The sequence below is a fragment of the Schistocerca nitens genome, chromosome 1, assembly GCF_023898315.1.
Source record: "Schistocerca nitens isolate TAMUIC-IGC-003100 chromosome 1, iqSchNite1.1, whole genome shotgun sequence".
Lineage (NCBI taxonomy): Eukaryota > Metazoa > Arthropoda > Insecta > Orthoptera > Acrididae > Schistocerca > Schistocerca nitens.
The window spans coordinates 1,202,646,070-1,202,669,201 of NC_064614.1; the positions used below are offsets into that span (position 1 = coordinate 1,202,646,070).

At 45.5% G+C, this 23,132-nt stretch overlaps 1 protein-coding gene across 1 annotated transcript in view; it reads left to right on the top strand.

Annotated features, from left to right (window-relative positions):
• Window positions 1-23,132, top strand: part of LOC126239558 (uncharacterized) — a 608,509-nt gene that overhangs the window by 41,822 nt on the left and 543,555 nt on the right. The window lies entirely within an intron of this gene.

Consider the following 23,132-nt stretch of genomic DNA (forward strand, 5'->3'; position numbering starts at 1 on the left):
AAACTACCAACACAACTCAGCTGTCGAACTACACACAGTGCTGCACAGCATCAACACAACGAGGAAAATACACTGCCAGAAAATACGTCAACGCCCAGGGTAGGTAACCGGAACGTTAATGGCCACAAGGCAGAAGATACCGCTGGTGCTCTTCATTAATGAAAGAGTGAATTAAATTGAGTTAAACCCCATCCAAGAAAATGGCTGCAATTCTAGCCAACTTCAACGCACACACATTGTTGCTTGCAGTAGGCAATAACAAGGATCAAACGAAGAGAAGTGATATCAATTGAGGCTTGATAGTAGGTTAAGTGAGCACTCAACTTTAGAGTCCAAGATCGGTGGGTGACGAACTTCGTAACCCTCGCAAGAAGCGCCTCACAACTCCAACAGCGCGTGCACGACGCCAGCGGTTCCGGCTCGACTTCGCACGACGGGGTCCTCCTCGCTGCTCTGCGCCTACCGACCGACTGCCTAGGCCTGGTAACGGTCAAAGGACCAAATACACGTAGGTCGATGAGGCGGCCGAGAGAACGACCAACCAACAGTCGTTCCCGCTCCAGTCTCCTTCAATCGGACAGTTCATGTGTGTCGCCAGCAGCAGGCGAGCACTGGCTGTCCGCGCCTCTCCGGCGCTCCGTCCCCGACTCCACTGCTGCTGCATCCCCGACTCCACCGCTGGTCCGTCTCCAACTGAACTCCAGACACATGCCGACCCGGAAGTACTATCAGTCGCTCCAGAGATAGTACGACAGCGCACTTATCGATAAGCACTGCTGCTGCCACTCATGGGAAAGTAAGGCAGAAAGTTAGTGACGACAGTGAATGGAATAAGAAAACGAGGCGGCAGTACCGTAAGACAAGATGACAAACAATAAATGGCATGAACACGAGGCGTGCATGGCTCAGTAGTCTTCCATTGTACAAGCGCGATTTATACAAGTGGCATTGTGTTGACGGTTTTTCAACACTACTCGTTTTCAGATTCACACAAAACGGAGCATAATAAACGCAAGAGTCTTCAGCAATGTTCCTGCGGCTGTTATTGAGCATAAGTGCTGTACGATAGTCAGTCTCCATATTTCTATTGCTAGAAACATAAGAGGCAAGTAAAAAGTACGCAGAAGAAAGATTTCGAGATCATCAGAACTTTCATTGCAACAAAAATCAGTCTTTCGACTTGAATTAGAAAGATTACCGAAACAACTGTCTCTTCATTTCATTTTTTTCAAACCATAGAAGAATTTTACCAAATAGCTGCCAGGAAATTAATGGTGACTAATATGACGACATCCGTTGCGTAATACACCTATTTAAAACTTAGAACTTATTATGCCGAACAAGTATCGGTGCCACTGTAAATGGGCATGCACTGTGATTCCAGTCCATCAAACAAGTAATTTTAACTAAATTCTACTATGCATTCGATGTTGACTTGTTAGTCACCATGAACGTCTTCAGATTCGTTCAATACAGCCTTTATGAACCATCCCTGCTAGTTATAACGGAACTACTTTACAAGACATTTCGTTCTCGAAGACATCTATGGTTCAAAATGGTTCAAATGGCTCTGAGCACTATGCGACTTAACTTCTGAGGTCATCAGTCGCCTAGATGTTAGAAATAATTAAACCTAAGTAACCTAAGGACATCACACACATCCATGCCCGCGGCAGGATTCGAACCTGCGACCGTAGCGGTCGCTCGGCTCCAGACTGTAGCGCCTAGAACCGCACGGCCACTCCGTCCGGCCAAGACATCTATGTGATCTGGTAGTTGGAAAACAAGGTAGCCTGTAGTATCTACCTCTCCAATCCTTCACTTTAACCTTTGATCACAGTGGCAACAGAGTCCAGTCGGTTGGAACCACAGTATCTACACTGACGGAAAAAAAAAATCGCAACACGAGGAAAGAGTTGTGCGACATAAACGCAAATTGTTAGGGCCACAATGAGGATTCAGATAATCTTTGCTATCAAGACACGCAGTAACGGTCGTGATCGTTATTTACCTTTGATATTGGACGTGGTGAGTTGATGATACTCAAGAATGCCTTTAATGCTACAAAGACGCCGTTATTGACACCTCACTGAGTTTGAACAAGGTCATGTAACAGGGTTACCAGAGTCTGGATGTCCCTTCTGCGATATTGCAGAAAGACTCGCCAGGAATGTAGCCACTGTACGCGATTTCTGGCAGCAGTGGTCATGAGAATGCACGGTCGCAGGAAGACCGGGTTCCGGAGGGTAACGTGTCACTTCAAGGACCTCTGCCTCCGCTACATCTTCAATGAAATCAGTTGCCGCCGCCTGGGGGGATCGTGCCTAAAGTGTGCTGAGAGACATCCACAATCACCTCTGGGTGATGGCGATGCTCTGAGTACAGCCTAGTGAAATGTACAGCCTAGTGAAATGGGCGTGAAGGGCATTCCCTACATCGTTTTGAGTATTTAGACGTCGACCATCGTCCATCGTGACAACATGGATCAAGGCTCGTGGCCAGCGTCGTCTTTCTGCCGTGATTTGTTACATGGACTGTCCCTCCTGAACCAATCTATCTTGAATGTTTGCCATGACGATCGGCCACTCAAGATGGCGGCGTGTGAGGGTGGTGACCTAGGCCTCAACGCAATTCACCCCCAGTTCATTCCCATAGACTGCTACTATAGAAGTTTGTGGAATGTAGCCCCCATTCTGCCACATCTCTATCATAGCTAGTCAAGGTTTACCGGAGGGCAGGTTTGTTGCAGAGCAACCACCATTAAAGACCAGACTCGCAGGCGCTGCTCCGGCGAGTGCAGGAGTTTTACTGTACTAGTCGCCGACAGTCCGGTGAATCTAGATGGGCAACATTCAACATTCATGAACCACAGGTGTGCCATACCCTCTGACGGCCGAGGATGGTAGCACAGATATAAGCAACGTGTTCGGAAAACTCGACGGGCAGCTCTCGTTTCCCTGACAATGGGGCACGAGATGTGAACCCGATCGATGCGGCTAGATGAATGGCTAGTACAGTGCGTAAAGTGAGACCGATCGCCACGAACGCATTCCCATGAATCGGGAAGCTGGAGGTTACTGAAAATTGTGGAAAATTCTTCACACAGTGAGTGATGCGGTAACTGGTCCTTGGGTGCTGTGCTCGGGTGCAGTTGAAATCCGTTCCCAGTAAAAAGGCGTCCTGCCATCCCATAAAGAGGGGCACGACCGCATCTGCGAAGAAGGTGACGGTGCTGGATATAGCCGAGGGACCATCCACGCCCTCGACCCCCCACATGATGCTCTGATTCTTCCTCGATATCGTCCGCCTAAGAGTCAGATGTGACACTTGGTAGCCGCTGAAGAGTAGTGTCAGTCGAACTCTCGAGCAGTTTCTCAGCAGCAGAAGGCGGACCGTCGGCGGCAGGCGCATGTACTGTAGTCGCTGAGATATCCTCACGGAACAGACGGGCTGCGGCGTTAGGCAGGAGGGTAATTCTACCCGACGCCTGAGCGGTAGAGTGTTGCATCATTCGATGGCAGGTCCTCGTCCTGTTCGTGCATTCGAAGAAGGCAACCGTCAGATGGCCTACGACGCCGCTTCTTTCGTTTTCGCGAGGACCATTTTCTGCGGACGTGTTGTTCTGTATCGGAATGAGGGCGGCTGTTATCCGACGTTGGCCCCGGCGGGAGGAAGGCACCAGTCGATACAACTCCTGATTCGACATCCTTCTCGGGAAGGTCAGCCTGTGAGTGCAAGTGGTTATTTTCCTCGTGCACTTCGGCCGGAGACAGCGTGGATCCGCCTCGCTGTCCTCGACCATCGACGGCGGCAGGGTGTATCTGTCTCGGGCAACAACGTCTGTCACTTTTCGTAGCTGCCGCTTAGGTGGGGGCGTGTAATCGGTATCGCACGGGGTGTGAAGCAGTCTGCGGTGGATACATGCCAATCGGACGTGGCATTCCTAGCCGCCAACGGCATATGTACACAACAGTCCATGGTACATAAGGATGGGCCAGCAGCCCCCAATAACTAACTACGACGGCACGTGGTTTGTCAGTTGAAGCTCGATTTGCCGCACACCGGTTAAGACGTGATATGTGGCTTATCACGTTACCGCACAGTTTGACCGCTGTCGTCACAACATCTGGTGGGGCATCGAAAAGGATCTCGAAGACCGTCAGCGTACGGAATCCAAATCCAACGTGGTCGATCGTGGCATGACTTATACGGACGTCAGAGTGCCTAAATTTGTAATCGCAAACGTGCCTGCGCACGAATTCTGTGAATGTCTCTTCATTTATCAGTCTGATGTAGACTACGCTGTTAGTAATTGGTAGGTGGATCCGTATGATCCCTTCAGGTGCAATATGAATATCGCCCTACTAAAAATTTCAATTTCTTGTGCTCGATGTCTTGCGAGGTCCGCTTGAGAAGACATCTTAATTGTGTGGCCTGGCAGTACGAGTGTGCACGGCGCTCGCGAAAAGACGGACACGGTATACTTGCTGCGGCGAGAAGGTAAACAGGAAACACCGGCGCGCGCCGCGCGATAGGCGGGACGCATCAAGACGGCCTGCCTCAACTCTGCCTGGAGGCAGGCGTCCATTAGGCAGACTCACCAGTACGCTATCTAAGCACGACTGACAGTCCCACACAAACTTCCTTATGTCGATAACCACGTGCCTACAACCTATACTTGTACGTTGCTTGCCCGGTGTCGGCAGATAAATGCCTTGTCATCCCACTGCGGATATACGAGGGCAGTTCAATAAGTAATGCAACACATTTTTTTTCTCGGCCAATTTTGGTTGAAAAAACAGGAAATTTCTTGTGGAACATTTTCAAGCATTCCCGCTTCGTCTCGTATAGTTTCATCGACTTCCGACAGGTGGCAGCGCTGTACGGAGCTGTTAAAATGGCGTCTGTAACGGATGTGCGTTGCAAACAACGGGCAGTGATCGAGTTTCTTTTGGCGGAAAACCAGGGCATCTCAGATATTCATAGGTGCTTGCAGAATGTCTACGGTGATCTGGCAGTGGACAAAAGCACGGTGAGTCGTTGGGCAAAGCGTGTGTCATCATCGCCGCAAGGTCAAGCAAGACTGTCTGATCTCCCGCGTGCGGGCCGGCCGTGCACAGCTGTGACTCCTGCAATGGCGGAGCGTGCGAACACACTCGTTCGAGATGATCGACGGATCACCATCAAACAACTCAGTGCTCAACTTGACATCTCTGTTGGTAGTGCTGTCACAATTGTTCACCAATTGGGATATTCAAAGGTTTGTTCCCGCTGGGTCCCTCGTTGTCTAACCGAACACCATAAAGAGCAAAGGAGAACCATCTGTGCGGGATTGCTTGCTCGTCATGTGGCTGAGGGTGACAATTTCTTGTCAAAGATTGTTACAGGCGATGAAACATGGGTTCATCACTTCGAACCTGAAACAAAACGGCAATCAATGGAGTGGCGCCACACCCACTCCCCTACCAAGAAAAAGTTTAAAGCCATACCCTCAGCCGGTAAAGTCATGGTTACAGTCTTCTGGGACGCTGAAGGGGTTATTCTGTTCGATGTCCTTCCCCATGGTCAAACGATCAACTCTGAAGTATATTGTGCTACTCTTCAGAAATTGAAGAAACGACTTCAGCGTGTTCGTAGGCACAAAAATCAGAACGAACTTCTCCTTCTTCATGACAACGCAAGACGTCACACAAGTCTTCGCACCCGAGAGGAGCTCACAAAACTTCAGTGGACTGTTCTTCCTCGTGCACCCTACAGCCCCTATCTCGCACCGTCGGATTTCCATATGTTTGGCCCAATGAAGGACGCAATCCGTGGGACGCACTACGCGGATGATGAAGAAGTTATTGATGCAGTACGACGTTGGCTCCGACATCGACCAGTGGAATGGTACCGTGCAGGCATACAGGCCCTCATTTCAAGGTGGCGTAAGGCCGTAGCATTGAATGGAGATTACGTTGAAAAATAGTGTTGTGTAGCTAAAAGATTGGGGAATAACCTGGTGTATTTCAATGCTGAATAAAACAACCCCTGTTTCAGAAGAAAAATGTGTTGCATTACTTATTGAACTGCCCTCGTATTTAATAAATTTCATAACGGCTGTAGTCGCCGAAGTGCCTATCCTTCGGACATCCATGCACTTCCGAGGAACACTGCATCGCACTTCTGAACAACACTGGCACTGCAGGATCGTAGTTACAACACAGTTAAACGTATTCGTGGTCTTAATTATGTACAACTTACAGTTACGAATCAAGTTTTTCCAGAGTGAACGATCATCACTTTCCCTCTTTTCTCCCGGAGATGAACTGCGAATTCGCACTCATGTCAAGTTATCGGGCTCTTTGTAACAGGGCATCCGACAAGATGCTACGAAACTAACACATTCCCCTCATCTCTGGTGACCTTTCCAGTGAGTTTTATATGGCATTGCGCTGCATATCTCGTTCACTGACTACCGTTTTATTGAGATATGCTTGTGGTATGACTACGTAATTTACAAACACCGTTTATTCTCGTTGTGACTGGCCGCTGGCTGGCAAAATACTGTAGCAGGAGAAGAGACAGAAGGAACGGCCGTGAATGCTTGGCTGAAGGACACAAATCCTAACGCAAAACGTTTTAAAATGTGATAATAAGTCAAAGAAGTCACTGCATCAGTAGTTGCCCGAATGTAGAATCTGACCTGGATGCTTTGTGTTGCTTCTTGCAGATACAGTAAATCATTCACGAAATACGTTATTTACTACAAGAACGAGAATGTCACGGTGGAACTGCATTGAACGTTACGATAATTATCCTGTAATTAAAGTCGGATATCTAAATAAAATGGGAGAAAAATATTATTCACAGTTGCTATCAGTGCCGTTTCTTGTACTCTCTGCAAGAAGTACTAAAATCGCATATCATACTGTCGATCTTAGGAACTGACATCGAAACGGACACGTAGATGTCAAATCCCTTCAGGTGCCCAGTTCATACCGTAACGGAACAAAAGGAAGATTTTGTGAATTACCAATGGTGAATCACATGTAGCTCAATACACAGTCTGTTTTACACTATCGGCGTTTTATCAGTGCTCATGATTTTTGTGAGAATTTGCAAAACTTCTGAACAGTAAAAGTAAACAACGAGAAATGATGTGTCAAAGTACTGAGTTGTTGAAAAAATCTGTTCGCTCACTACAGATGAAAATCTCGCTTACTTGTAATATTAAATTACGGTCGTGAAAGGAGGCAAAGTTAAAATTATGCTGAGAGGCAGAACACATCGACGACGGCGGAGCAATAACAGTCGTATCCAGACATTTAAAATATGTAGACATTCAGCATCATTTTATATGAAACTAAATTAACGCTAACGTAAATAATGATTCAAAATATATTTACATGATTTGTACCTTTTCTTAAATTGTAACCCTTGTGTAGTTTCACAAGTCATGTTAATTGTACGAGTGTGCGTACAAATTAGTAGTACTGCATGAGTCTAGCTTTGATCTATCTAACCAACGTCGCTTTCATATTAGTAGCTTCAATACGTACTTCTCTGGTGTTCTTAACCACAGGTTTCCTAGAAACAATCGTCACAGCTGTTAGCGTTAGACGCAACGTAGTATCCGAATCTATCAAGCACCCGCATTTGATATACGTTATTTAGTCAACCATGACTTAGAAGAAACCTAACACACTTACTAACTTAGCATATTTACACCGTTAAGCTATATACGTTTTACAGTTGACAATAAAATATGTGAAAAGAATGTCAGTGACTATTCCTGGCATGTCAGACAAGAAAGCAAGATACACGTCGTAGAACAAAACTGTCTAGCAATTATTGAGATGTTTTGAATATCTTTGTAACGGATCGCCCGTGGCCTAGTGATGCCGGCATGGTAGCTAGGCGTGTTCGGTCAGAGGGTTATCCTTCTTCTGAGCGACTGGATCAACGATAAACTTCACCGCGTGTCTTGGGACGTCCGCAACGAAGAAATGTAACGAACAAAATGAAATGTAAAGAAAAAAAAGGGGTAGCGTCTTTGATTAGTAATCAAAACGCTCACGATCCCGGGCTCCAATCCCGCCGTTGCTTAAATTTTAATTACTAATCAGCATTGGCGGCTGAAGACTTCCGGGATAAGAAAATGGCTCTGAGCACTATGGGACTTAACATCTATGGTCATCAGTCCCATAGAACTTAGAACTACTTAAACCTAACTAACCTAACGACAGCACACAACACCCAGTCATCACGAGGCAGAGAAAATCCCTGACCCCGCCGGGAATCGAACCCGGGAACCCGGGCGTGGGAAGCGAGAACGCTACCGCACGACCACGAGCTGCGGACCGGGGATAAGAACTCACCCACATTTTGCCAACGACCTTGTCAAAGAGGGCGGAAGAGTGTACAGAGGTTCAGGGCACTCTCTTGTCCTAGGGGTGAAAACTGACCCTAAAGGCGGAAGAATCAGCAATGATCAACGGCGTGAGGATGCAGAAGGCAATCGAAACCAGTGCATTAAAGACACATGACGTGTACCCACACGATATGTGGCCGGTAATTGAAAAAGTGTCATGATTGGCAAAATATTCCGGAATAGTCCCTCATTCAGATCTCCGGGAGGGGACTGCTAAGTGGGAGGCGACCATGAGAAAAAGGTTCAATAAAAAAAGAAACGATAACGTTCTACGGGTCGGGGCGTGGACTGTCAGAAGCTTGAACGTGGTAGGGAAACTAGAAAATCGAAAAAGGGAAATGCAAAGACTCAATCTAGATATAGTAGGGGTCACTGAAGTGAAATGGGAAGAAAACAAGGACTTCTACCCAGACGAGTATAAGGTAATATCAACAGCATAAAATGGTACGCGGGTGTAGGACTAGTTATGTATAGGAAGGTAGCGCAGAGAGTGTGTTACTGTGAACAGTTCAGTGATAGGGCTGTTCTTATCAGAATCGACAGCAAACCAACCCCGACAACGACAGTTCAGGTACACATGCCCACGTCGAAAGCTGGAGATGAAGAGATAGAGAAAGTATATGAGGATATTGAATGGGTAATACAGTACCTAAAGGGAGATGAAAATCTAATAGTCATGGTGGACTGGAATGCAGTGTATGGGAAGGAGTAGAAGAAAAGGTTACGGGAAAATAGGGGCTTGGGACAAGGAATAAGAGAGGAGAAAAGCTAACTGATTTCTATAATAAATTTCAGCTAGTAATAGCGAATACTCTGTTCAAGAATCACAAGAGGAGGAGGTTCAAATGGCTCTGAGCACTATGGGACTCAACTGCTGTGGTTATCAGTCCCCTAGAACTTAGAACTACTTAAACCTAACTAACCTAAGGACATCACACACATCCATGCCCGAGGCAGGATTCGAACCTGCGACCGTAGCAGTCGCACGGTGCCGGACTGCGCGCCTAGAACCGCGAGACCACCGCGGCCGGCAGAGGAGGAGGTATACCTGGAAAAGGCCGGGTGATAGGGAAAGATTTCAGTTAGATTACATCGTGATCAGACAGAGATTCTGAAATCAGATACTGTACTGTAAGGCGTACCCAGGAGGAGATATAGACTCAGATCACAATATAGTAGTGACGAAGATTAGGCTGAAGTTAAGACATTAGTCAGAAAGAATCAATACGCAAAGAAGTGGGATACGGAAGTACTAAGGAATGACGATATACACTTGAAGTTCTCTAAGGCTATAGATACAGAAATAAGTAATAGATCAGTAGGCGGTACAGTAGAAGAGGAATGGACTTCTCTGAAAAGGGCCATCACAGATGTTGGAAAGAAAAACATGAGTACAAAGAAGTAACCGTGAAGAAACTATGGATAACAGAAGAAATACTTCAGTTGATCGATGAAAGGAGAAAGTACAAAAATGTTCCACGAAACTCAGGAGTACAGAAATACATGTCGCTGAGGTATCAAATAAAAAAGAAGTGCAGGGAAGCTAAGGCTAAATGGCTGCATGAACAATGTGAAGAAGTGAGAAGTGTGAGAAGTGATTGTCGGAAGGACTGACTCAGCATATAGGAAAGTTACAACAACCTTCTGTCAAATTAAAAGCAAGAGTGGTAACATCAAGAGTGCAACGGAAATTCCACTGTTAAATTCAGAGGAGAGAGCGGATAGGTGGAAAGAGTACCTTGAAGGCCCCTATGAGGGGGAAGATTTGTCTGATGTGACAGAAGAAGAAACAGGAGACGATTTAGAAGAGATAGAGGATGCAATATTACAGTCAGGATTGGAGGACTTAAGATCAAATAAGGCAGAACGTAAAGATAACATTCCTTCAGAATTTCTAAAATCTTTGGGGGGTGTTGCAACAAAATGACTATTCATGATGGTGAGTATAATGCATGATTTTGGCGACAAACCATTTGACTTTCGGAAAAATATCATCCGCACAATTCCGAAGCCTGCAAGAGCTGCAAGTGCGAGAATTACCTTACAATCAGCTTAACAGCTCATGCATCCAAGTTGCTGACGAGAATAATATACAGAAGAATGGAAAAGAAAATTGATGATGTGTTAGTTGACGATCAGTTTGTATTTGGAAAAGGTAAAGGCACGAGAGAGGCAGTTCTGACGTTACGGTTGATAATGGAAGCAAGACTAAAGAAAAGTCAAGACATGTTCATAGAATATTTCGGCCTGGAAAAGGGGCATTTCAAGCTTAGAGCGTGCGGGCACTGTTACTTTTATGTAAGGAAGCGTGTCACTAAGGGGAGTTGCCAGCGGAATATGTGTATACCACAGGGATGCCGTTCGAACAAATGGTTCAAATGGCTCTGAGCGCTATGGGAATTTCTAAGGTCATCAGTCCCCTAGAACTTAGAACTACTTAAACCTTACTAACCTAAGGACATCACACACATCCATGCCCGAGGCAGGATTCGAACCTGCGACTGTAGCGGTCGCGCGGTTCCAGACTGTAGCGCCTAGAACCGCTCGGCCACCACGGCCGGCGCCGTTCGAACAGTAAATCGCTACCTTCGGGAACAAAACATTGAAGCTTTGCATTGTAATGGTCGCCCACGGTCAGAAACACCAGCCGACGACAACTACCTACAAATAGTCGGCTCGTAAATAGCACACAGAGCAGGCTGAGCCAACGCTGGCTCACGGAGCATGAGCGCCCGCGTGCGCCCGGTAGCTCGCCGACGGGCAGGCGCAGGTTTGGTAGGCAACCCGCCAGGCCGTCGTACTGTGCTACATGACTACTGTGCGTGCCCCGCTGGGTGCACACTTGACGAATGCCATCATAGGATTCAGTAACGCTTCGCATTTCGTGATGAACGTCTCGAAATAGTCGGTTGGCCGTTTCCCTCTGTTGGAAAGAACAACTCTTATTTATTGAAAAAGAAGGGTTGTCTCAATCTCTAGTTCAAATGGTTCAAATAATAATAGTAATAATAATGATAATAATTTATTATTATTAGCAGCATAAATGGCCAAACACAAAGCATTGGGAACCTGAAGTCTACCAGTTTCTGCCTTTTCAGAAGTGAGGAGTCCACCAATCAAGTGGTTTACTAATATTAACTGTAGTGCACACATTATGTAATTTACAGGTCCCTGTGGTGTTGACAAACACCTTGTGGGAAAACAAGTAGAAAAACCTGCCGCCCTAAAAATGGTTCAAATGGCTCTGAGCACCATGGGGCTTAGCTTCTGAGGTCATCAGTCCCCTAGAACTTAGTACTTAAACCTAACTAACCTAAGGCCATCACACACATCCATGCCCGAGGCAGGATTCGAACCTGCGATCGTAGCGGTCGCACGGTTCCAGACTGTAGCACCTAGAACCGCTCGGCCACTCCAGCCGGCCAATATCTAGTATGCCATACTATTTAACAATTGAGAAGTACAATATCCAGCGTCAGTACGCGTCCTTTCAGACCGCGCATTTTGACGTTCACGTCGATGTAAGAAAGCAACTTGTTGCCACAGTGAAGGTCGAAGTACAGCTACAGGTAGTTTTGAAGCAGAAAAAAGTACACTTTCTGCGTGTTCTTAATATGCGTCAATTTCAATTCTTGTGTATGTTTTATATAATTAATTTTAGGTAGCTGACGAGGTGCAATATTCAGCTGATGCAGCAAGCATTACGAGGAAGCTACAAAGTTTCACACAACACTGCAAGAAGGGACGCTCCGTTTTTAATGGAGACCCTGTTCAAATCCTGTTTGCTGGCCGCCGTAGATTGCTTAACGCCGGCAGAGGTTAGGAAATTTGAAGGAGTTTGCGTCTCCAAGCAAACACTTTCTTGTCGGATCCGAGACGTGAGCGTGCTCTAGAAAGGAGAAAGTCCAGACTTTCGTTTGCTTATTCATTAGAACCTGATTAAACCACCGATGTAACAAACCATGCACAGCTTGCAAAAATTATGCGGAATGTTGATTCCTAACTACGTGTTTTCCAGGAACTATTGGATGTTATAGCTGTGGTTTACACAACCACAGGTCGCGATATATTTGAGGTGGCAACTGAATCCGTTGAAAACGTGTTTTGCCCATGGGACAGGCTCTATTCTGTGGAGTTCCGCAGATGGTTGGAAGTCATCAACGAAATTATAAGTGTGGTGTCACCGCCAGACACCACACTTGCTAGGTGGTAGCCTTTAAATCGGCCGCGGTCCGTTACTATACGGCGGACCCGCGTGTCGCCACTGTCAGTGATAGCAGACCGAGCGCCACCACACGGCAGGTCTAGAGAGACGTCCTGGCACTCGCCCCAGTTGTACAGCCGACGTTCATAGCAATGGTTCACTGACAACTACTCTCTCATTTGCCCAGACGATAGTTAGCATAGCCTTCAGCTACATTTGCTACGACCTAGCAAGGCGCCGTATTCAATTGATATTGAGATTCTATTAATGTATCATCAAGAGCGATGTTCTACAAATGTGGATTAAAGTTAAGTATTCCAGAAGCTACGTACTTTTCTTTATAGCATTCATTACGTATCCTGTTTCAGACCTAACGCCAGCCTGCGTGAGTTTAAGCGTGTGCCTTTCGGCTTCCTCTCATTGTGTCTAGGCTGTCTTGTCTAGACACAAGAATAAGTACCAAGAGAGCTGCATCAAGATCAACTAACATCAAGGCCTTAACGCATTCGTATACAATTATGCCGACTGTTCATCTGGATGATAAATTGGTTGGAAAGTTATTTATTGTGCTGCGAGAAGTTGGATGTGTTCTGCCTTCTACGATTCTTTCCCGTGTGCGTGACCTTGATAGGGCAGTAGGGAATATCTACGTCACAGAAACTAAGAGTGGGAAAATGGGCCTAAGAGACCTAAAACTATAGTATGAGCACTTTGCTTTTCCTTTATTCCCGGTCTGCCTATAAAAATCATACTCCTTCAAAATATATCTCCTGTAAAGTGTGTGACATTGCAATTCATGCCAGCTGGGTTCACTGGACAAATTCAGCCTCTGGATGTTTGTTTCTTCTTTGCCTAGAAAATATATAATAGCTCGCTCTATCTGCAGCTACACCTTAAAGGATAGCGAGCTTCAAGATAAACTCCACGACAGACTTTTTCGCATTCGATTGCATGCTGTTACATTCCATCAGTTCTCATCACTCCGTTACATCAATATGAATATAAACGCATTCTTTAAGAGTGCACACTTAGCTGAACGTCCTGCACGGTTTGTAACTCCCATGGAGATCGCCTTTAATCTTGATGGTGTGAGTCCTTACGATCAGTGTGGCTTGCCATTTTTCATTCGCTATTCATGATGGAAGTTAATCGTTTGTTTTGAATATTTCTTGAACGTGATGATGACCATTTTTTGAAGTGTAATACCTGCATCCAACAGAAGGTTGTTCTCTGCACCTCCTGGACACTCATTTCTGTAGCCCTCCTGATAAGTCGTTAGCAGCTAATATTTTTCCTGCCATAACTGTTAACACAACACTTTCAAATCTGCCTTATTAAAGATCGAACTAGCAACCTCACACTGAAGGGGTTCCTTGTCAGTGACGACAAATGTCTTGCGTACTCGGCCTTTCTCACAGGTATCACGGGACACCTAAAACACTTAAATTTGTCACTTCGAGGAAATAATCTGCTTATATCTAGCATGTATGAAAAAATGAGTGCATCCATGGACGAACTAAGTCTGATTGAAAGCCATCTCGCTGCACAAAATCTAACGTTTTCAGAACGCCTTCCTTGCGTACAGTTACCTTTAGATCTGTGTTACGCAACTTATCAATAAAATATTGTACAACTCTGTCAATTTTTGCAGACCATCTTTAAAGACCTGCATAACCTGCGACATGAATTCAAATTATGTAGCACAAGATTTCCCGCTGCAACTGATACTGTGCTTCGGAAATGCAGTTAGAACTCATTGATTTGCAAAACTGCACTCTGTTCAAGGGCAGATCGTTAATGTGGTATCGTGATGTTCATGCAGAAGAGTTTCCAAAGGTACACAGAAGTGTAGCCAACATTATTTTTATTGTTTGACACTATATATTGTTGTGGACAGCTGTTTTTCATTGCGAAGAGAATGAAAAGTGCAGAAAGGTCGCAACGCCACGCCTCAACACTGAAGGCCGTAGTGCATCTTGCAGCAGCAAGGGGTTTCACTCCAAATTTTTCGTCTCTTGTAATAAAAAAGAAATATTTTGTTTCACAGACTTAATAAAATATTACTATTTTTGACTTAGGTTGAATTTTTGTGTTATACGCACCCTGCTACAATGCATTAATTGTACATAGTCTCCTCATAACCTGTTTTATTACAATGATAAGTCAGAACAGTATGACCACCGAGCTACTAACGATATCAATCCGTCCAGGCGATAGCAGTGTCACCTGGTGAGGAACGACTGCTAGTCAGAGGCACACAGGGTGCATGTAGTATCAAAAAGCGTGCTATCCGTGTGTAGAGTGGGGAAATTGCGCAACCAGTCTGAGTCTGATCGAGGGCAGATTGTGATGGCTCAGAGACTCGCCACGTGTATTTCGTGAAGTACACGACTTGTCGGGTGTTCGATGAGTGCTGTGGTGAGTGCCTTGAACACCTGGTGAAACCGAGGTGAAACCACGTTCAGACGTCGTGGAGTTGGACGGCCACTCCTCGTTACAGATGTTGGACGTCGTAGGCTGGACATACTGGTAAAACAGGACAGGCAGCGAACTGTAGCAGAGCTAACATCAGACTTCAATGCACACAGTGTACCGAACAAGCTTAACGACGGGTCCCCGCCTCCGCAGATGACGACCCATGCATGTGTCAATGGTAGCACCATGACATCGGCAACTACGACTGAAATGGGCACGTGACCATCGGCACCCTGGACGTCGGCGCATTGGCAGAGCGTTGCATGGTCAATGAATCCCGATACCTCCTTCATCATGCCGATGAGGGGTTTGGGCGAATCCGTCGTCTTCCAGGGAAACAGCTCCCATTCTTTTTAATTCCCTAAGCACAGTCATTGTGCTAGCAGGATTGCTGGCAGCATTTGAAACACACGGGCCATTCATTATCCTGATTTCTTGCGGTTTTCAGAACCACCCTCCGCAATGCTCGATGGTCCCTGTCAGTACATGATGTCTGGTTTTGGTTTAGCTGTCGTTGCTCTCCACTTCACAATTACATCGCAAAAAGTCGATTTGGTTAGCTTTTGAAGGCTTTCAGCGTTTATGATGGATTTGAGTCAGGTGACGTCCAGTGACTGGTTCACGTCAGGAATCATTGAGCCCTACTGACAGACCCATGCTCCTGTTACTGCTTGTCTCCTGTGAACTCAATTGTCTCCGCCTCTTTTTATACTGGCGGGTCTACCTCTCATGACTTCTAGTGGTATTTCGACATTACAATGGGGTGTCCGCATAGTTCTGATCAGATAGTTCCACTTGTTGACATAAGAAGAACAAGATATGTACAACTGAAAAATGGGTGGGGGGTGAATGTCGAAAAAACATAAAACCTCTAAACGCTACAAACCAATAAATACGTCTACATCGCTAAGTACAGCTGAAGCCTGTTTGTTGTTGTTGTGGTCTTCAGTCCTGAGACTCGTTTGATGCAGCTCTCCGTGCTACTCTATCCTGCGCAAGCTTCTTCATCTCCCAGTACCTACTGCAACCTACATCCTTCTGAATCTGCTTAGTGTATTCATCTCTTGGTCTCCCTCTACCATTTTTACCCTCCACGCTGCCCTCCTATGCTAAATTTGTGATCCCTTGATGCCTCAGGACATGTCCTACCAACCGATCCCTTCTTCTAGTCAAGTTGTGCCACAAACTTCTCTTCTCCCCAATCCCATTCAGTACCTCCTCATTAGTTACGTAATCTACCCACCTTATCTTCAGCATTCTTCTGTAGCACCACATTTCGAAAGCTTCTATTCTCTTCTTGTCCAAACTAGTTATCGTCCATGTTTCACTTCCATACATGCCTACACCTCATACAAATACTTTCAGAAACAACTTCCTGACACTTAAATCTATACTCGATGTTAACAAATTTCTCTTCTTCAGAAACGATTTCCTTGCCATTGCCAGTCTACATTTTATATCCTCTCTACTTCGACCATCATCAGTTATTTTACTCCCTAAATAGCAAAACTCCTTTACTACTTTAAGTGTCTCATTTCCTAATCTAATCCCCTCAGCATCACCCGATTTAATTTGACTACATTCCATTATCCTCGTTTTGCTTTTGTTGATGTTCATCTTATATCCTCCTTTCAAGACACTGTCCATTCCGTTCAACTGCTCTTCCAAGTCCATTGCTGTCTCTGATAGAATTACAATGTCATCGGCAAACCTCGAAGTTTTTACTTCTTCTCCATGAATTTTAATACCTACTCCGAATTTTTCTTTTGTTTCCTTTACTGCTTGCTCAATATACAGATTGAATAACATCGGGGAGAGGCTACAACCCTGTCTCACTCCTTTCCCAACCACTGCTTCCCTTTCATGCCCCTCGACTCTTATAACTGCCATCTGGTTTCTGTACAAATTGTAAATAGCCTTCCGCTCCCTGTATTTTACCCCTGCCACCTTCAGAATTTGAAAGAGAGTATTCCAGTTAACATTGTCAAAAGCTTTCTCTAAGTCTACAAATGCTAGAAACGTAGGTTTGCCTTTTCTTAATCTAGCTTCTAAGATAAGACGTAAGGTTAGTATTGCCTCACGTGTTCCAACATTTCTACGGAATCCAAACTGATCTTCCCAGAGGTCCGCTTCTACCAGTTTTTCCATTCGTCTGTAAAGAATTCGCGTTAGTATTTTGCAACTGTGACTTATTAAACTGATAGTTCGGTAATTTTCACATCTGTCAACACCTGCTTTCTTTGCGATTGGAATTATTATATTCTTCTTGAAGTCTGAGGGTATTTCGCCTGTCTCATACATCTTGCTCACCAGATGGTAGAGTTTTGTCATGATTGGCTCTCCCAAAGCCATCAGTAGTTCTAATGGAATTTTGTCTACTCCTGGGGCCTTGTTTCGACTCACGTCTTTCAGTTCTCTGTCAAACTCTTCACGCAATATCTTATCTCCCATTTCGTCTTCATCTACATCCTCTTCCATTTCCATAATATTGTCCTCAAGTACATCGCCCTTGTATAAACCCTCTATATACTCCTTCCACCTTTCTGCCTTACTTCTTTGCTTAGAACTGGGTTGCCATCTGAGCTCTTGATATTCATACAAGTGGTTCTCTTCTCTCCAAAGGTCTCTTTAATTTTCCTGTAGGCAGTATCTATCTTGCCCCTAGTGAGACAGGCCTCTACATCCTTACATTTGTCCTCTAGCCATCCCTGCTTAGCCATTTTGCACTTCCTGTCGATCTCATTTTTGAGACGTTTGTATTCCTTTTTGCCTGCTTCATTTACTGCATTTTTATATTTTCTCCTTTCATCAATTAAATTCAATATTTCTTCTGTTACCCAAGGATTTCTATTAGCCCTCGTCTTTTTACCTACTTGATCCTCTGCTGCCTTCACTACTTCATCCCTCAGAGCTATCCATTCTTCTTCTACTGTATTTCTTTCCCCCATTCCTGTCAATTGTTCCCTTATGCTCTCCCTGAAGCTCTCTACAACTTCTGGTTCTTTCAGTTTATCCAGGTCCCATCTCCTTAAATTCTCACCTTTTTGCAGTTTCTTCAGTTTCAATCTGCAGTTCATAACCAATAGATTGTGGTCAGAATCCACATCTGCCCCTGGAAATGTCTTACAATTTAAAACCTGGTTCCTAAATCTCTGTCTTACCATTATATAATCTATCTGATACCTTTTAGTATCTCCAGGATTCTTCCAGGTATACAACCTTCTTTTATGATTCTTGAACCAAGTGTTAGCTATGATTAAGTTATGCTCTGTGCAAAATTCTACAAGGCGGCTTCCTCTTTCATTTCTTCCACCCAATCCATATTCACCTACTATGTTTCCTTCTCTCCCTTTTCCTACTGACGAATTCCAGTCACCCATGACTATTAAATTTTCGTCTCCCTTCACTATCTGAATAATTTCTTTTGTCATACATTTCATCAATTTCTTCATCATCTGCAGAGCTAGTTGGCATGGGCATGGGCATGGGCTTTGTGTCTATCTTGGCCACAATAATGCGTTCACTATGCTGTTTGTAGTAGCTAACCCGCACTCCTATTTTTTTTATTCATTATTAAACCTACTCCTGCATTACCCCTATTTGATTTTGTATTTATAACCCTGTAGTCACCTGACCAAAAGTCTTGTTCCTCCTGCCACCGAACTTCACTAATTCCCACTATATCTAACTTTAACCTATCCATTTCCCTTTTTAGATTTTCTAATCTACCTGCCCGATTAAGTGATCTGACATTCCACGCTCCGATCCGTAGAACGCTAGTTTTCTTTCTCCTGATAACGACGTCCTCTTGAGTAGTCCCCGCCCGGAGATCCGAATGGGGGACTATTTTACCTCCGGAATATTTTACCCAAGAGGACGCCATCATCATTTAATCATACAGTAAAGCTGCATGTCCTCGGGAAAAATTACGGCTGTAGTTTCCCCTTGCTTTCAGCCGTTCGCAGTACCAGCACAGCAAGGCCGTTTTGGTTAATGTTACAATGCCAGATCAGTCAATCATCCAGACTGTTGCCCCTGCAACTACTGAAAAGGCTGCTGCCCTTCTTCAGGAACCACATGTTTGTCTGGCCTCTCAACAGATATCCCTCCGTTGTGGTTGCACCCACGGTACGGCCATCTGTATCGCTGAGGCACGCAAGCCTCCCCACCAACGGCAAGGTCCATGGTTCATGGGGGGGGGGGGGGGGGAAGCCTGTTTACGAATGCTAATTACAGTTTTCAGTCAGGTGGGCCAAGTGAAGGTATCACCGGAACAGAAGACGTAACGGCGCTTCCGTGAGATTCTGATAAATCTCACGCTAGCATGTACATTTGGTGGTCCCATCTTAAATCGTTTGATGCTTGAGGGTTTTTGCCAATGCCAACGACTGGTCAGCCTACTGTTAAAAATATCGAGTATTTTCGTCTACTAACAAGCATTATATTTCCGGAATGAGATTTTAGCTCTGCAGCGGAGTGTGCGCTGATATGAAACTTCCTGGCAGATTAAAACTGTGTGCCGGACCGAGACTCGAACTCGGGACGTTTACCTTTCGCGGGCAAGTGCTCTACCATCTTTTTTTTTCGTGGTTGATTGTTGTATTTGGTCGTTGCGGATGTCACATGACATCCGTTGAAGTTCATTGTTGAACCTTTCACTCAGTTTGTTATTAGCCATCTGAGCTATCCAAGCACGACTCACGAGCCGTCCTCAGAAGTTTCATATCAGCGCATCCCCCAGGTTGTGACTAAGCCATGTCTTCGCAATATCCTTTCTTCCAGAAGTGCTAGTTCTGCAAGGTTCGCAGAGGGGCTTCTGCGAAGTTTGGAAGGTAGGAGACGAGGTACTGGCAGAATTGAAACTTTGAGGACGGGTGGTGAGTCGTGCTTGGGTAGCTCAGATGGTAGAGCACTTGCCCGTGCAAGGCAAAGGTCCCGAGTTCGAGACTCGGTCCGGCACACAGTTTTAATCCGCCAGGAAGTTTCAGTATGATATTTGTTTGTATTTGGGCTCGGTTGTAAGAATTCCACCAGGTGCTAATCGTCTGCAAGTAGTCAAGGTGACCTCCCGTATACAACTGCTCCACATCATAGGAGATGGCTGTGCTGAGGTCATGTATTACGACGTCTCCATGTCACAACTCATGTCAGCCATGCTACTGCCTCATAGAACGTGTCTGTCTGGAACACAGTGCTGAAGCGAAACGAAAAGCTGTGGCGTCGGTGCGTCTGATCCCATACCAGTGCGTGTGACTCACTCACCACCTACGACTATCGCATTTCTGCAGAAACAGTACAGTTGACTTTTTTCTAATCGGCGTTACTGCTTGATCGATCAAACAAACTGCACGAAGAAAAATCACATATCTGCGCCTATAACGAGCTAGGCAAGATCCAACCTAGCCATAACCCGGCTTCCAGAAACGCTTGCTAAATGTGCAACACCGTAATATCTCTTCCGTTTATGTAACGCTGATCCTAATTTGTTCTGCGCTCTTTACGCTGTCAACAACGATTCCTAATGAGGCGGTCCGCACGTGGTTCTGTAAGTCACTGCTTCCCCAAATCAGGACGCCTATACGAGGTGCATTCAAGTTATAAGGCCTCCGATTTTTTTCCTAATTAACTACTCACCCGAAATCGATGAAACTGGCGTTACTTCTCGACGTAATCGCCCTGCAGACGTACACATTTTTCACAACGCTGACGCCATGAAGAAACTGTTGCGTAGCTTTAGCTCGATGTGCGGGTGCATTGTCTTGGTGAAATAGCACACGCGCAGCCCCTCCCGGACGTTTTTGTTGCAGTGCAGGAAGGAATTTGTTCTTCAAAACATTTTCGTAGGATGCACCTGTTACCGTAGTGCCCTTTGGAGCGCAATGGGTAAGGTTTACGCCCTCGCTGTCCCAGAACATGGACACCATCATTTTTTCAGCACTGGCGGTTACCCGAAATTTTTTTGGTGGCGGTGAATCTGTGTGCTTCCATTGAGCGGACTGGCGCTTTGTTTCCAGATTGAAAAATGGCATCCACGTCTCATCCATTGTCACAACCGACGAAAAGAAAGTCCCATTCATGCTGTCGTTGCGCGTCAACATTGCTTGGCAACATGCCACACGGGCAGCCGTGTGATCGTCCGTCAGCATTCGTGGCACCCACCTGGATGACACGTTTCGCATTTTCAGGTCGTCATGCAGGATTGTGTGCACAGAACCCACAGAAATGCCAACTCTGGAGGCGATCTGTTCAACAGTCATTCGGCGATCCCCCAAAACAATTCTCTCCACTTTCTCAATCATGTCGTCAGACCGGTTTGTGCAAGCCCGAGGTTGTTTCGGTTTGTTGTCACACGATGTTCTGCCTTCATTAAACTGTCGCACCCACGAACGCACTTTTGACACATCCATAACTCCATCACCACATGTCTCCTTCAACTGTCGATGAATTTCAATTGGTTTCACACCACGCAAATTCAGAAAACGAATGATTGCATGCTGTTCAAGTAAGGAAAACGTCGCCATTTTAAGTATTTAAAACAGTTCTCATTCTCGCCGCTGGCGGTAAAATTCCATCTGCCGTACGGTGCTGCCATCTCTGGGACGTATTGACGATGAACGCGGCCTCATTTTAAAACAATGCGCATGTTCCTATCTCTTTCCAGTACGGAGAAAAAAAATCAGAGGCCGCACCTCGTATATACACAGCCCACTCCTCGCGCCCAATGCTTTGGACAGTTCTAACTACCACTTAACCGGCAACACAGTTTTCGTGAAATGGTTTGTCTTTAGTGACGGCGTCCTTGTGTGGCTACGATCTTCAAAACAACCGATCCCACTCTACTCCATCTTGCGGAAGTGCATCCGGATCAGCAAGTCTGATTTCAGTGTTTTGAAATTTAGTAAACAGTTCCAAATATGTCCATAGCATGGCGGCTGGACAATCGCTGCCTCTTATCAGTGCCCTATGCGAGCGTAATACTTGTCTATGACGTCTTTGGAAAACTTTGTTTTTCATTTCCAATCACTGCACTTACACTACTAGAGATACTGTTGAGAGTGTGGGTACCTCACTACGCTTAGAGTTTTATTTGTGCCAACTGTGGTGTCACCGCCAGACACCACACTTGCTAGGTGGTAGCCTTTAAATCGGCCACTGTCAATTATTATACGTCGGACCCGCGTGTCGCCACTGTCAGTGATTGCAGACCGAGCGCCGCCACATGGCAGGTCTAGAGAGACTTCCTAGCACTCGCCCCAGTTGTACAGCAGACTTTGCGAGAGATGGATCACTGACAAATACGCTCTCATTTGCCGAGACGATAGTTAGCATGGCCTTCAGCTACGTCATTTGCTACGACCTAGCAAGGCGCCATTACAAGTTTATATTGAGATTGTAATTATGTATCATCAAGAGCGATGTTCTCCAATTATGGATTAAAGTTAAGTATTCCAGAAGCTATGTACTATTTTTGGCTACTATAACTCCTTTAATTGTTCCAGACCTCACGCCAGTCTGCGTGAGCTTAAACGCGTGCCTTTCGGGCTCCTCTAGCAACACGGTGTTGGCTCTTCTGCCAACACATCACCAACTGTGACAATGTCCACGTGGATGCATATTTTTCACGCTCCCTGCGTCTATTATCACTTCACTACGCAGCGTTTAACAGTGTGGTATTCGCCTGGTGAACGTGCGGATCAACTATGTCGATGCATAAAAACCCTTGCGGATTATACACATAACCCTATTTTAAGGTACAGTTATATTACTGCTGTTGCTTACCGAGGTAGTCCGTAGGAGATAACATAATATTCCACTGATGCTATATTGTTTATGGGTTATTTCTAGGGCTCGCAATCCGCATTTTGTGAGACACGCAGAAGCCTTGGATAACACCAGTCTTACAAACATGATGAGCACCGTCCCCGTAAATTTTGTTGAGATACCTGCCGTCAGTGTTGCCAGTAAGTAACAGCAACACATCACATGTCGTTTGTTCCTTTGCTGTAGAGTCTTCACTTTTAATGATACCGCTACTGGAAC